Source organism: Electrophorus electricus, chromosome 4 (assembly GCF_041902795.1).
Source record: "Electrophorus electricus isolate QZ-2024a chromosome 4, ASM4190279v1, whole genome shotgun sequence".
NCBI classification, from domain to species: domain Eukaryota; kingdom Metazoa; phylum Chordata; class Actinopteri; order Gymnotiformes; family Gymnotidae; genus Electrophorus; species Electrophorus electricus.
In genome coordinates, this window is record NC_137500.1 from 22,527,501 (window position 1) to 22,532,500 (window position 5,000).

At 46.5% G+C, this 5,000-nt stretch overlaps 1 protein-coding gene across 6 annotated transcripts in view; it reads left to right on the plus strand.

The window, feature by feature from the left end:
* The window catches only part of khdrbs3 (KH domain containing, RNA binding, signal transduction associated 3), a 145,897-nt gene that overhangs the window by 102,998 nt on the left and 37,899 nt on the right, over positions 1-5,000 (plus strand). The window lies entirely within an intron of this gene.

A 5,000-nucleotide genomic window follows, 5' to 3' on the forward strand; every position in this document is an offset into this window, starting at 1 on the left:
AGGGGGCCGTGGCTGGAGTGTGACGCTCGCACGGACAGGGCTGAGGTCCCCCCCCACCTCCTCTAATCGTGGCTGGACGGGCTTCCGAATCCCAGTGAGACAGGAGTGTGTTCAGCCTCATCCGGGAGTGAGTTCCGTCCGGAGCCGCACACCGGATGAGACTGATTACTGCTAACTGGAGAAGAAGGTGGAGTTTCAGTCGAGTCGACTGTGTTCAAATGAAAGTGACTTCCAGCCTGGCCAAAGAAGGAAATTTTCCGGACTGGTTCCGTGAACACGTGTCACTCACATAGTGCCAGGCCAACGCTCCTGGGCTCCTGGAGCGATACTGCATGTCTCTCCGGGGAAGTCACGTAGGCTTCCCCGCAAGTCAAACGCATCCCCATTTAACTGCATCTTTGTAACCGTGTCGGTAGTTTCTTTCAGGGTTGCATGAATACCAGGACTCTGTACAGAAGGCTATACAATACTCTACCTGTGTCTTTACTCTCAGGGTTTTGTGAACTTTTGTGAATGTAACTCAGTGTTTGGTTTGTGTACAATGTGAGTCCAAAAAGTGAAGAATAAAAACTAAGTTCTGTGTCCATGTTCAACACTGTGGATCGGAAAACATAGCTTGGATTTACTTCTGACTGATCAATTCTTAAATTTTATATGTCCAGTAGGAAAGAATCCAGCAGCAAGAAATGTACAATTCAGTGCATCGTTGGTCTTCCGTTGAGGTCTTTGGCTTAATTTAATAAACAAAAGGCCATTGTGTAATGAATGAGCTTTCACTGGTCCACCGCATCAGCTTTCAACTGTTGCCCCAGGGGTGGCGTTATCTCTGCCCTAGAGGGCAGATTTCACGGCCAGTGGCATTCATGCCAAAAGTCATCTGGTTAATTCATGACTACTCAAGATGAAATATTGTTTAACATTAATTTACTTTTTATGAATATTTCTTATTATTATCAAATCATGTTTGCCAGTTGATGTTTGTAATGTTTTATGTTTATAGACCCGAAAATGAATTGCCCCTTGGGGACAAAAAAAAAAAAAGTCACTTCTATTCAGTTAAATTCAATTCAGTTCCGTTCAATACTGCTACTATTACCACTGATAATCATAATAATAACAATAGTAACGGCATTGACCTATTGATCCAAGAGACATAAAAAAGCCAATATAAGCTACTGTGAAGGACATGGTGATAAGAATGACTGGAGTCATACTATAGCACACAGAGGAGCCTGGCTTTTAATCTAGTGCTTGTTCTGAGTTATACGAGATATGTGATACATCTACTTACTGTCTTACAAAACAAAGAGGAGCCGTGTGTGCGTGTGTATATGTGTGTGTGTGTGTGTGTGCGTGTGTGCGTGTGTGCGTGTGTGCGTGTGTGCGTGTGTGTGTGTGTGTGTGTGTGTGTGTGTGTGTGCGTAACGTGCAGACAGGTCTTTGTGAGTGTATTGTGGCCTCTGTGGGCACCTCTTATCTGTTAACAACATGCCTCACAGACGTACTCACGCATACAGATGAAACATTCACTTAGGGATATAGCTATACCCATGGCTCCCTCTGCTTCTCTCTCCTGTTCTCTCCTATTCCCTGCCTCTGTCTTCATCCCTCTGTCTATCCCTCTCTCTCTCTCTCTCTCTCTCTCTCTGTCTCTCTGTCTCTCTCAGGTTAATCTCATCTAGGCTTTTCTGAGCTGCTGGTCTTCACAGGCGGGTGTATGCTCTAGTTTCATGAGCTGTAATGCTCCTCCAAACCCAGCCAGGCTGTTGCCGTAAACCACACTCTGAGCCACAGATGTTTAGAAAAAGATCAAAGGCCCTCCACTCAGCTACAATATGCAGCTCATTATTATTAAATTATTAGACGTCACAATCTCTGATATAAGCCTGCAAGATTAATTCAAATACAAATGTACATCCCTAACAAAAATCGCATTACACACATGCTGAGGAATTCAAGCCTGGTGCAGCCTACATGAAAGAAACTCAAGCAATATGCCTCTCCGTCATGTCTTAGTTAAAGAACTACTGTTGGGGACAAAAAGTCTAAATTGAAGGAGTTATTAAATACTTGACTATCAGCTGCTCAGGGTGGGTTATCGTCATACAACTCTAGTCGGCCGTGTCTGTTTTGGTGTTAATATCAAGTGATATGCATCTCTCCAATGAATATCTAGTGGCTTACTGCAGCTCTTCTGTTAGCCGTAACTTAAACTGTTGACCCCAGTGTGTGTATGTGTGTGTGTGAGAGACGTTTGAATACCTGAACATTCAGGTGCTGGAACGTGTGCATGAACGTGGGCGCACTACTGCGCACGTGAATCATGAACTCCTCTCATCCAGCCGGTAACGTTTGTCTCATCACCATCAAACAGGGACGGTCTCGCTCGGCTATTTATAGCTGGAGTTGTTTGTGCTGTCCGTCTTCACCGGAGGGATCTCTGTGCCTATTTGAGGAAATCACGAGAGAAGAGCTCTGTGGAACGGAGTAAGGTACAAGCGCTTGCTCCAACAGCTGACGTCCGCTTCCTGAGCTGGGAAAAGAAAACGGGAAGCGGGGAAGAAGAGGGAGGAAGCGTTGCTCTTGCTGACGGGTCCGGGAGGGCGACGTGTACTCAAAGGAAGAGAACTCCATTTCCAAGCTTCTATAAAAAGCCGGGCACTAAGGCAGCACAGGCTCGGGGACAGCACGGCCGTGGGGACGTCAGGGACCGCTCGGACGCGGACGTTGCGGATGGCAGGACGGCGTGGGCACTTCCATTTTCATCAGTTTGTGTCATTGTTACGGGACACGTGGGAGTAGAACCCCATTCAGCAGGCCGTTGTTTTATCTAACAATTCCACACGATATGGGTCTGATTTAAATAATAATCCATTAAAAGGCCAGAGTGGGAGTGACAGCGTTTTGGCCGAGACTTAACGCCCTCCGTCATTTTCCTGGCTGCTCCCATCTGAATGCACTCCTGCTGTGTTTAGGGAACTTCTTGCCAAGTCTCCACCCCCCAGGACAAGAAAGCCAAAACAAACAGAACGACGTTTTAATTATGGAACATATGGCTGCGTGTCCGTAATAATTATCTGGCTCTACTCTGCCATCTTTATATCTCTGCTGTGCTCCATACACTCAAGGCTTGGTCAGCTAAGCTCTCCATCTGTGTGACCAAGCCGCGCTTGGTTTTATCATTTAGTCCTGCAGTCATACTATACTTACCTTCCTGTGGTGTTACCTTTAGCCTTCTCGCGTTACTGCTTCTGTTACAGTTTTACTATCATTCTTTGACCAATGTCATAAGAGTCTTTTCCCCTATTACTGCTCCCAGGGTAGCTAGGGATGCTATAGTTTATCTTCTTACCCGCAGTTTCCGTACAGATCTGTAGGTTTAATAGTTACTGAAGAAAATGTAACCCGATGTGTTACAGTCCTTAACGCAGTTCAGCCACATTGTGCGAGTTGTCCTCCAAGGCACTTTGATGTGGTGAATGACTATAATTCCACCGGTGGTTTGCATTAGTGCCCAAACCAGAGTTGTATAAATCTGAAAGGAGAGGAGATCTCACCTGCCCATGAGCACAGCCCCAGTCTGCTTTCACAAAGATCTTGCATGTGTCCAAGAAGAAGGCGATAGGGCAGAAGAAGAAGAAAAAAAGATGTTGATGTTGATGGTGAAGGTGATGAGTCACCATACGTTTGGATTAAGGTGTCGTTCGGCAGAAGCAGAAACCTTAATCGGACATTACTGCTGTTTCAGTAATTTAGCTCAGATGACTGTAGTGGTGTTTTGTTTGTTTCTTTGTTGTATGTTTGTTTTTTCTCATACTTTTGTTGCTAAATATCTGAGTAGCTGAATTCACGCATGCGAACTGGGGCAGATGGATTTGGAGCCGCAGAGAGACAGGGAGGAGAGAGAACCAGAGACAGATGGAGGGGAGAGAGAGAGAGAGAGGGTGGAGGTGAGGAGAGGTGGAGAGCAGTTGTGAGAGGTTGGAGTGTTTTGTGGAGCATAAGGCCCATTTATCCTACATTAGCCGGGGAGCAGCGCGGCTTTGATGTTTGACTCGGCTTTAAGAGAGCAGAGAGCACCAGAGCAGCACTGCAACGACTTCTGCTGCTTTTCTTGTCTTTTGTTTATGTATAAAGCTGGGCAATTGAGAGCAGCATGACCTGATACAGAGTTCATATTGCTGACAAATAAAAACCACTAAGTTGGATTTAATGATATTTAATTTCACGATCTTTTAGTGAGCCGGCATATGGCACGTGAAACCAGAACATGAAATAACTCCTTAAAAACGTCAGCCACAGTTTTGAAAATATCCATACATAGGAGATATGGGGGTGGGGTGGGTTGGGGTGGGATGTGCACCGTAATGTCCCAGGTTGCCCGGGGATGCAGCATGAGAAGGCAGGCGAGGTTCGGACAGCCGTCAGCGCCCAGGTGCTTCGGGCCGGAGCACACAAGGAAGAGTCCGACCCCCTGCACTGGAGAGGGGCGCGGCAGGAATTCCCAAACCCCTTTTTCCCGTCGTATTTGTTTTCCTGACCTTAGATACGAGCTGCCATAACATTTGGACAGATGTGAATTGCAGTGTGTTGACCCTGTGAGACCGCCCTCTGCTGGAGGGAGGGGGCGGTGAAGCTGCGCACCACTCCGCTCCTGACCCGGACTGATCTGCAGTCCACTCGACGCTGCTAGTTTGCCCCACAAATTGAGTATTAATATGTGATAGGGTTCAGTGGAAGAGATTAACCTCTTTACTGAGAGTGCTTGAGTGCTTTGGGACTCTCAGTGTATGCTTGCCTGTGTGTGTGTGTGTGTGTGTGTGTGTGTGTGTGTGTGTGGTAGAAGTGCGTTTTGAATGCATTGTTATTGCAGAACTTTTGACCCTACTCTGCAGAGCTCAGTTTGAGCTCTGAATGGTTTGCCCACTTCAGAGTCCTTGGTAGTCATTGCCAGCTGCACTAAACAGCGACACATAAACACATGTATGACCTTTACAGGT